The 11,509-nt window shown below is 33.9% G+C and overlaps 1 pseudogene across 1 annotated transcript; it reads right to left on the bottom strand.

The window, feature by feature from the left end:
- Positions 1–1,373: 1,373 nt before the first annotated feature.
- Positions 1,374–3,060, bottom strand: LOC143585915 (flavonoid 3'-monooxygenase CYP75B137 pseudogene; annotated as a pseudogene). The gene is made up of 2 exons (XR_013144615.1): positions 2,161–3,060; positions 1,374–2,059 (listed from the first exon to the last, which is right to left on the bottom strand). The product of XR_013144615.1 is annotated as a flavonoid 3'-monooxygenase CYP75B137 pseudogene (transcript).
- Positions 3,061–11,509: the final 8,449 nt, after the last annotated feature.

Genomic DNA, 11,509 nt, shown 5'->3' with positions numbered 1-11,509 from the left:
TCGACCGGTTATAAAAAAAAAAAACAAAATGAGAGGGCTAAAACAAAATGAGAGGGCTGATTAGAGTTTTAAACCATTGTTTTTTTTATAATATTAATCATTGTTACATTTCTATCTTGTATTCCATGATAATTAATTAATTATGTAACATATGTATTTTATAAAATAATTAAAAGTAAAGAGTTTTATTTGACACAAATATTTGATTGGGTAAGAATTGACGATTTATGCCATTTTAAACTAATCTTAAAAATTGGTCAAAAAGGGTAGACAATTTATCTTGGTCAAAATTAGCATTCTTGGCTTACGTGTAGGTGGGAAGATGTGACGGGAACCAAGGGAGGAAAAGAAGTGAAGTTGACACACTACCCAACCTTTTTTTAACGGCTAACAAAAATAAAATGTCTAGTTACTTTGTACGGAATGATCTAATGGTAAAAGGCTATCGTCAGCTAGCCCAACCCAGCCGTACGGAGCCCTTAAGCACCTCCAAGTTATCTCCAATTCCAGGAAAAATCCACTGCCCGAAGGCCCACTGGTTGTAAAATCCGGACGCCCTCAAGATCAAACTGAAAATCACAAAGATCTCGGTCTTCCTTCGTTAAGCCACCCATATTCCCCCAAAGTTTTGTAAGTAAGAATTGAACTTGAGTCTCTATTGAAAAACCCATGCTCCCTACCACTACACGAATTATAATCTAAGATCTTGTGATGTATACACCATTCTTTGTTTTCAAAAGAGCTTAGGTGTGCGATTCTCCACCTTAAAATCTCTAGATTTGGCGTTTCTTGAATGTTGATAAAATAACAAAGAAACACAAAGTATTGTTTGGTATTGACTAAATGATCGATTTTGATGTATAAGATGTTAAAGTCCATAATCTTGCACGTGAATGTTCTCCTTGATTTACCATCTCAATTGCGTTTCATATGCTCTAAGTGTATTGCATTTTCAATAAAATTGTGTGGGTTTTGACTATGTTGGCAAAACGGGTGTGTCAGGCTTTCTCTAGATCTTCACTGGAACTTGATTAAATATTGCTTTAAAAATGAAATATTTTAAGGCTTCCTAAATGTTAGCGCATGCGGCTAATATTAGCAAATAGTATATTGAAATTTGAAATTAAAATTCCTTTGCAATATATATGTGACGATCAAATAACATTTGCAGTTTGCCATGTTTTAAAGTTTATGATATCCAAGACTTCATTTTCTCACCCAGTCACCCACATCAAGAGTATAAATACAAGAAAGAATCCCAACAAAATAGGAATTATCAAAAACGAAATAGAAGAGAAAACAAATATATATAGGATGAAAATATATAATATCCTTTATGTTTTATTACATTGACTGTGCGAATATAGATAAGTAAATTCTTACAAATTGCAAGGATTTAAATGGCTCTATTGAATACAGTACATCACTTGCGATATCCTCATTCGTAGAGTGTTGGGTCCGACAATCTTGGTGTCGGGATCGCCATGAGAGCAACTTTTTTCTTCAACACAATCCCAAACTTTTCAGATAGATCATGTTCGTTCCCCTCGCCTAGTTTCCAATCAAATGAATGAACTATGGATCCAAGCAAAAACATAAACATCCGTTCTCCCATTGCGGTCCCAGCACATATCCTCCGCCCAGACCCAAACGGAAAATAACTAAAGTCATTTCCAGTATAATCCCACTTCCCATTTAAAAACCTTTCTGGTCTAAACACCAACGGGTTTTCCCAAATGCTAGGGTCTCTTTGTATTGCCCAAGCATTCACAAACACCCGAGCACCTTTAGGGACCGTGTAGCCACCAATCACACATGACTCACTCGGACAATGTGGGACCATGAGTGGAAGTGCTGGGTGCAATCGAAGAGTTTCTTTCATAATGGCATATAAGTATGGTAATTTACTTATATGAGATTCTTCAACTAAGTTATCTTTCCCGACCACCGTCTCCAATTCTTCTTGTGCCTTTTTAAGGATTTCCGGTTGGTTCATCATCTCGGCCAACGCAAACTCGACTGTGTTCGAGGTTGTATCCGTCCCTCCAACCACCATATCCTGTAAAAATAAAATTATACTTAATTAACCAATTAGTAATTAACTAATTAATTAATTAACTTACTACTTTTTAAGATAAATATTATTTGGGATTAATTTACCATAAGCAATGATTTAAGATGAACCATGGTGAAAGGTGGATTGGAATCTCCACCATCTTTAAGCTCCAATAAAAACTGCAAAAAATCCTTGTTTTCATCACCACTCATTTTCCTCCTTTGCTCAATCATCATCTCAAAAATCCCATCAAATCTCTTGGCCAACACTTTCATATTCTTCTTAATCCCTTGTGGATCAAACGTAGCCAAACCCGGGAAAAAATCAGACAAATTCGGCATCCCCAAGTACGCGGTCATCTCACCTATAGCTTGCCTAAACTCGGCCCCTAGTCTCTCCCTATCCTCATCTTTTACCGTACCACCCCACATCATACCCGTAATCACATTCAACACGGTTAAAAACATTTGTTCCCCAACGTTAATCGACACCCTGACATTATTGTACAAGTATTTCACCGTGTTTCTAACCTCTTTCCTACGTAGAGAGTAAACCGAATCCAAAACTTGGTTGCTAAGCATTTCACGAACACAAATCCTTCTCAACATCCGCCACGTATCGCCATACGGTGTCCAAACGATGTCGTTTCCACCGTATGTTGCTTCTTTACCCGCAACCGGGACGTCCCGGTTTGCAAAGATGGTGTCGTTTAGTTTCAACACCTCACGAGCTAAACCCGGAGAGGTGATAAGTATGCCAAGTTTTGTACCGAGCCAGAGTCTTGAAATCGGACCGTATGTTTTCGCTATGTCCGCAAAGTAGGAGTGGAGTTCTGGATCAAGAGATAGTAGGTTTCCAACTAGAGGTAGAGGCCGTGGGCCTGGTGGTAGTGGTGGATTATGTTTTGATGTTAATAATATTCTTACAAGCCATGATATTGATAGTATAGAGGTTATTATAAGGATGGTGGATGAAACATCTCCAGTGAAGATTAGGGTTGGCATAACTCCAATAAGTAGAATTGATGAAGAGAGATGATGTTGGTTAAATAAGAAGTTTAACAACTAATGATATTGGTTAAATAAATAAAGGATCTTTAAGATGAAGATGCTGGATTTATAAACAACAAATGTTGGTATGTTTATGGGGCAGGTGGAATTTTTTTATCTTGTTAACAAGAAAAATGGTAGCTTCGTATTAAGACAAATTTGTAGTTTGTGTATCATCAAAATAAATATTGTTGGTGAATGAGAAATAGATGTTTTTGATGGGATTAGGAACTAAAATTGGCTTACCATTTTCGTGGTTAATTGTTTCTAGGGACCCAAATGCTTTTTGGTCTCTTCTTTGTCTTCCACCCACGAGTTTTTTAGAGCATCCACAACAACAAAATCAAATAAACCGTCGCATCATCGTCATGTTATATTTCAAACTTTTCTCAAAAATCTCATGTTTTTTCACAACAGCAAGCTTTTACATACCCTATTAAAAAATATTAAATATGTATGCATATGTGTATATTATATAATATGGGTGTGTATGGTGTTTGGGTGAGCTTTTAAAATTGTTTTTAATTTGTTATTTGTTTTTTAAAAAACAAAAACAACTTTTAAAAAGCTTTAATTTGAAGCTTTTAAAAAAGCTTTGTCAAACATATTTTGTTTTCTAACAAACAAACAAAAGAATAAACAAATTTTAAAAGTTCACCCAAACACTCCCTAAATTCAAACTTGCAACATTAATCCAAAATCCTCTACAATGGTAAAGTTTGGTTCCCTCTAAGTTTGTAAAATGTCACATGGATTGGACATTGGGAAATGTAGTCCATTGTGGTTGCTCTTCCAAGTTGCAACCTTATCTATTTACTATTTAAGGAATGCGTAATTTATTATTATTTTTTTAAGTTACCGAAACCCTACAGTGGATATAAAGTTATAGAATTAATAATTACTATTATGTTCGTAATTTTATCTTACTCTTTTAATAAAATGAAATAAAAAGGCTTATGTGCTAAGATCATATTTAATTTTAGCATAATTTTTTTTTCTAATCTTCTAGTTTTTCATTTTATTTATCCTAGTTATCCATGGATCATGGGTCAAAATCATTTTGAAAATTGGGTTATAAAATAGTCAGTTTTTTAACGTAATCTTCTAATCTTTCATTTCATTAATCCTAATTATCCATGGATCATAAATCAAAACCATTTTGAAAATTGAGTTATAAAATAGTCAATTTTTTATCGTAATTTTCTAATCTTTCATCTCATTCATCCTCACTATCCATAGGTCATGAGTCAAAACTATTTTGGCAATTGGATTATAAAATAGTATGGGAATTAAAAGTAAAATATTGATTGAAAATTAAACAAGTAGATATATAAAAGTTAAACAAGTAGAAAATAGCAAGAACAATCTTTTTCTTGGGCCGGTTTGTTCTTTCGTTGTCCAATTTTTCCATGTACTCCTATATTGTTGCATTATCCATGGTAACTAGCAGACATGATCTAAAATTGTTAATATTTGATGACAATATGGATATTTGTGATAAAACAACAAATGTTGTATATAAAGAGACTAATCTATATACGCGTGTGAGACACGGTTGAAAAAATAATTTTTCAAAATATATTAATAAATATAATCTATGAAAATTAAAAAAATCAAATTATCATGTAACTTAGTAACTTGAATATGACATACAATTGACATTGTGTATAAGCTGGGGTTTTTTTTATAAAACAAAGCAGATGTTAATAGTGATTGTCATTGATAGGGTTACGTATAACAAATTACGTAATTAAGAAAAGTTTATAATAGATTTAAGAAAACTTGGTTGCTAAGCATTTCACGAACACAAACCTTTCTCAACATCCGCCACGTGTCGCCATACGGTATCCAAACGATGTCATTCCACCGTATGTTGCTTCTTTACCCATAACCGGAACGTCCTGGTTTGCAAAGTTGGTGTCGTTTAGTTTCAACACCTCACGAGCCAAAGCCAGAGAGGTGATCAGAATGCCAAGTTTTGTACCGAGCCAGCGTCTTGAAATTGGACCATATGTTTTGCCTATGCCCGCAAAGTAGGAGTGGAGTTCTGGGTCAAGAGATAATAGGTTTCTGACTAGAGGTAGAGGTCGTGGGCTCGATGGTAGTGACGGATGGATATTATTAATATCCATACAAGCCAGGATAAGGATATGGATATTATTAATATCCATACAAGCCATTCAAGCCAGGATAAGTATATGGATATGGATATGGATATGGATATGGATACAAGCCTAATCTATGTTTCAATGTTAATAATATCCATACAAGCCAGGAGAAGAATATGGATATGGATATGGATAGAGGTTATTATGAGGATGGTGGTTGCAACATCTCCATTGGCAAAGATTAGGGTTGACACCATTGTGGTAAGCAACAAAATGGTGAAGAGAAATGAATGTGTGTTAAATAAAGAATTTGGTGATCTTTAAAAAGATGCTAGTTTAAAAAAAGAAAAAAAACTATGAGAAAAATATTTTTTTTTACCTTGGTGAACAAGGAGATGCTAGCTTCACAAAATACAAATTGGGAGCTACAAAGTCCAAATTATCAAAATGGGGGTGTTATTTACCCAAGAAATAGATATTTTGGGTGGGTATTGGTCTATTGTATTGGTTACCATAACTGACACACAGATTTTTAGACCTCTTCTTTGTCTTCCAAGTTCCAACCATAAGTTGCAACCTAATCCAGGAGTTAGGCTTTTCTTTTTCTTTTTTTTTTTAAAAAAAAAATTAAGATAATTTCCGTTGAAATCTCTATTCATCTCTAACAATCAATTTTTAATATTTTAGAGATATATGGATAGTTAATCTCGTAGGCGAAATCTAAAAAATGTAGAGATGAAGAGGGAGATTCAATCAGAAAAGAAAGATTAAAAGAATGGGAAATTCTCAAAATAATCCCTTTAATGAGAGAGATTTTTAAAATAATTCATTTGATGAGTGAGATTCTCAAAATAATCCTATTTTTTTGTAGATTCCAAAAATGTCCATTCAAAACTAACAACGGAGACAATTTTTTTAACCAAATCCATCTTAGCCGATGAATTTTAAACCAAATACGTCTTCAAACTACTTTTATAATCAAACTCATCCACTCAGATAACTTTTTGATCAAATCCACCTGCTCCAATAATTTTTGAAACAAATTCATGGTTTTTGAAAAACGTGTTTTCTTGAAATCCGATAAATTTGAAAATTTGTTTTTCTTTTAATCTTTTATAATTATAATTAATTGTACTCATATTTAGTTTTTCTTTTATAACTATTAAAATATAAAATTTTATAAAATTTTGAATAGACCGTTGAGACGAGCTTATTTTTATCTGCGTGCCGATATAAGTTTTACTTAAAACCGAGTCAAGTCAAATTTATGTCGAAACATTCATTAAAAACTTGGCCCTACTCGATTTTGAATAAAATTTATGTCGGTACATAGATAAAAATAAGCATGTCTCGATGGTATATTCAAAATTTTATAAAACTTTATATTTTAAAAGTTGGAAAAGAAAAACTAAATATTAGTAAAATTAATTATAATAATAAAATATTAAAAACATAAATAAGTTAGTTTGGAGAAGTTTCACCGACAACCCGGTTCAAAATGGTTTGGGACCCCATTATTAAATTTAGCTGGCATGTTTTCATTGGTTGTTGAAATATGTCGGCTTGTTTACAAATGCATCGCCTCAGACGGATTTCACATGAACCTTTTGAGACTACTCAACCAATGAGAATTATAGTAGGACTATCTTGAGAATCTCTCTTATCAAATGAACTATTTTGAAAATTTTCTCTAAAAAAATCAACTTAGAAAGACTAATAAGCTAGCAATTGTATTTTTCTTCAAAGAAATTACCATATCAATTTTCAATACCTAGAGTGGATAAAAATAATAAGATTACTATTTTAACCTTATTCTCAAAAACTATATTCAAATAAACCTAAAAAATAAATGAAATACAATTAAATTTCCTACCTTTGCTTCTATCTTCATCTAGGATTCTAGGTAGGTTGCTTTAAGGGGAACGTAGTGGGGGCTAGAGGTGCACAAATCGGTTTTTTTTAAAAAACCGGTTCGGTTATTAACCGGACCGGTTTTTTTTGGCCCGGAAAAAAACCGGTTCGGTTAATAACCGGTTTTTGTATGTCAAAACCCTAACCGGTCTAACCAGTTAGGACCGGTTTAGAAACCGGTTAGAACCGGTTAATAACCGGTTAACCGGTTTTTTTTTAAAAATAACCGGTTAATAACCGGTTTTTTTCATAATAACCGGTTTTAAAAAAAACCGGTTTTTCCATTAACCGGTTCGTTAACCGGTTTTGGATCTAAAACTTGTAACCGAAATACGAACCGGCGGTTTGTAAACCGGTCAAACCGGTTTTAAAAAACCGGTTTTCGTAAAAACCGGTTTCCGGTTTAAACCGGCAAACCGGTTCCCCAACCGGTTTTTTTGACCATCTCTAGTGGGGGCAATAAATACCGACAATTTGGGCGATATTCATTTTCAACACCCTCCGTGTGATCCGTGGGGCGAGGAGGGGGGAAGGGATGAGAATTTATCGTTTGGTTTATTTGATATGATATATGCACACACACTATATAAGGGACGGTTCAGTGGAGAAATGAAATTAGAGTGAAAAGTTGGAGAAGTGAATCTTGACCATTAGATATATTGATCAAAGGCCGACATTTATTGTGACAGTTTTGGTAATTAATTATGCATGTATAAGATTTAATTTTTAATGAAAATGGTACAATAGTAATCTTGTGATACAATCCAAATAGTAAACTATGCTGGTTGTTTGGAAACTTGCTTGTTATAATCAAACCCTCATTGACTTTCTATCTTCCAAATCTGCACAAGATTTGTAATATCAATTATGTTCACCCTTTCATCGCGCGATATCTTCTAAATTAAGAGATAATCTATCAAATCCACAAAAGTATTCATGTGATTCTTACAAATCGTCTCAGTTTGTGAAAAGATATCATCTGTGCGAAGGTGTGTAGGTCAGTGTAGGCTAAATTAAAAAGTCTGGTGACTTGTGTTTTCCAACCATGTATGCTACGGATGTTACCATGTGGAGGTCAATGTAGGGTAATGTATATGGTTAGTAAGTAATTGAGTAGTGTAGTGTGACAATCGTCAATTTCAGGTTAACTCCGTTAACTCAACTCCGTCAATTCAAACTTAAGATCATTGAATCTGTAACGCACACCTCATTACATTTAAACTAGGGTTTAAATGACGCTTAACACTTACTACATGTGTAGTCTTTCGGGAATGGCACCGAAACGCAAACGAGTTGACACAAACGATTGGTGAATAAACGAAAAACGTCAAAACAGTAATTATGTGATAATTATGGGTTAGACTTATGTGTTATGTGATAACATGGTTATAAACGTTAACTCAAGATGTAAACTAGTTATTTAAGTTAGAAAAACAACAATTGATAGTGGAGGGACTTGAGTGTAACTTATTATTATTATAAATATATCCTTAACATCTAAACCCTAACTATTATTATTATTCTCCCAACCCCGATCGGAACCCTTACCCCACCTTCCTTGGCTGCCGTCCACTTTACACACACATACAACCAAGAAATCAAGTGTTTGATTGAAGAATTAGGTGCTAGGAAGGTATAATTGATTATCCTATGCATCCTTATTACTTGATTTTGATGTTTAATGGGTTAATTGAAAACCCTAGCTGCCGATTTTTCATGTATGTATGAAGTTAATATGATTGTTGTTGATTGGATAATGATTTGATAACTAGATTGGATATTGTTACACGTTAATTGTTGTGTCTTTGATTTGAGTTCAAACAAAAACCCTAATCATGTATGTAATGTGTAATTGATGTGCATGGATGGTGTTTATGGAGTCTAGAGTGTCATATGAATGCATGATAGTCCATAGATAGTTAATATGTTGAGTTTGGATGCAAACAGTTTCTGGACAGAATGTGTTATTGATGTTTAAGTGACTGTAACGAAGTGTAAAAGTGAAAATTGGTTGAGATTATTGATACTACAGTAAACTAGGTCGAGTCTAGTTTCTAAAGAATATAAACTTGTAAATTTTGGACAAGTAGAAGTTAACTTTTATGATTTTACAAAAACGTTGTGCAAAGCTGAGCTGTTAGACCTGCTGTTAGGTTGTGTTGTAAATGTTATATCTCATGAACTACGAGACCAATTGGGTTGGTTCCACTTCTGGAAGTTGACTCATTGAGTTAGGAACCTAACCCAAGTGGTCTTGCATTTATTGGATTTTTCGTTTAACGGGAATTTCAAATAACATTCTGTTGCGCATGAATTTGACTGTTATGAGTTTGCTGTAATGATTTGATGATTGTGAGAAAACTATGTGGAATAAAAATATAATAAAATATGTTCTGGAAACCTAAGACATATGTTCTTCTGTGATGATTTTTGGTAAATTAATTGAGATGTTACGATCGGTGGAATAGTACAATCTTTCAAGTAGAATTTCTGTCTCGGTGAAACTAGCTGCTGAGTTGTGTGAAAATGCATGAAACATGATACTTGCTATATAATTGTTATGTTTTGACCAAATTGCCCTTGCGGGGAATAATTGCTAATTAATTGCCATGGTTTGACCAAATTGCCCTCGTGGGGAATAATGGCTAGTTAATTGACATGAGTTGACCAAAATGCCCTTACGGGAAGTAATTGCTAGTGATGTACTTTATGAATACATGACACGTATATAATTGCTTACACATGTAATGTATCACAAATACATTTGTTAAAGTCACACACGATTCACAAACGAAACACGAAACATGTTATGTGCATAGGTATTATGTGCCGAGTCTAGAGACTCGATAATATTCCGACACTTAGAAAAATCTCTTTGTTGTTTTAGAACGCTAGAGAGAGTTTTTCTGTGACGCGCATCTTGGTGATTTAATTTGGGAATTTCTTTACAAACAGTGAGTTTCACTTTCCCCTTTTAAACTGTTTTTAAACGCTTTTCACTTGGGGGAGATAACATACTCCGAAACGCATTTAAGATTTTGTTAATATAGATTATATATCACTTGTAAAGACTAAGTGGCAAACGCGTAAACTAAAGTCCTTCATAACATCGAACCGGTTAATATTTGGATAATAGCGAGTCACTGTTGAGTAGTACTACTGGGTTTGATAAACCCCACCCAACACTAAACTCGACTGGATGTCGAGCGGGTGTAATCTTGGCTAAACACATACCATGGTCTGGATGACCTGGTGGCAAGGCAAATTGATAAACAGTCAGCTTCGGTGTCGAACACTTAGTGATACTTGTTTTATAGGCTAGCTACCTATAGATATATAATTGACATAACACTATCTGGTAACGCTTAACGCAAAACGCTGTAACGCAAAACGCTGTAACGCAAAACGCTTAACGCAACACGCTGAACGCAAGCGCTAATCGCTTTATTTTTATTTAAACTTGTGAACTCACCAACCTTGTGTTGACACTTTTAGCATGTTATTCTCAGGTAGCCGAGGCGGGCGCGCGGTTTAGGAACATGCATTGCTTGAAAACGTTTTTGTCATGCAAACTTATTTTTAACGGTTATCATTGGTTTTAAGTCGTCCTGCGTGACGCAACTTTTGATTAAAGGTTTTTACGCTTCCGCATTTAATTACTCGTAAATGTTTTCATGGTTTTGAAACTTTGTTTTATGGTTTGATTATAACTGATGATTCCGATCCTGTTAGTTCACACCCTCTGACGGTAAAACTCTGTTAGTGGATTTTGAGGGTGTGACATGTAGTGTAAGGTATGCATATGTAAAGTGTGTGGTATAAAAGTATAATGGCATGTTTCTCTACCAAGTATTGTATAAATATGAACTCGTGTAAGTGTAAGGGGGAACATATGAAACTATTACGACACAAAATTGCAACTGATATTCTATAAATAACTTGATCATGTCTTCGTTATGTTGTCGAATCATGGCATGTTACGCAAAGCAAAAATACGGCATAATCGACTCAGTAATCGGTCATGATTTAAGTTTTAAATTAACAAAAATATATAATATAAAATAATTCTTATGATGATTTGTAAATTCAAAAAAACATTAATACTTACCATATAAAAGACATTATGAAATTTACTAATATCGCCATGCATTTAATTAAATGAGAAAAGAAAAAGGAAAAATCTGATTGGTTCAAAGAATTTCTCACACTAATATGATTTCTTTATTGAATTCAACCATATATATAAATACACACACACACACACATATAGGGGAAGCTTAACGTACAATAATTGCTTAACGTACATTACGTACGCGACATACGTTCAGCTAAAACGTTCAAACCTTAAACGTTTCAATGTCAAAACCCACCATTCATAACTCAAA

Source organism: Bidens hawaiensis, unplaced genomic scaffold (genome assembly GCF_021521415.1).
Source record: "Bidens hawaiensis isolate Kalapana, Puna unplaced genomic scaffold, B.hawaiensis_p1.1 tig00034227_1, whole genome shotgun sequence".
Lineage (NCBI taxonomy): Eukaryota > Viridiplantae > Streptophyta > Magnoliopsida > Asterales > Asteraceae > Bidens > Bidens hawaiensis.
Note: the sequence above shows the minus strand (reverse complement) of the source record. Positions and strands in the feature narration are given on the sequence as shown.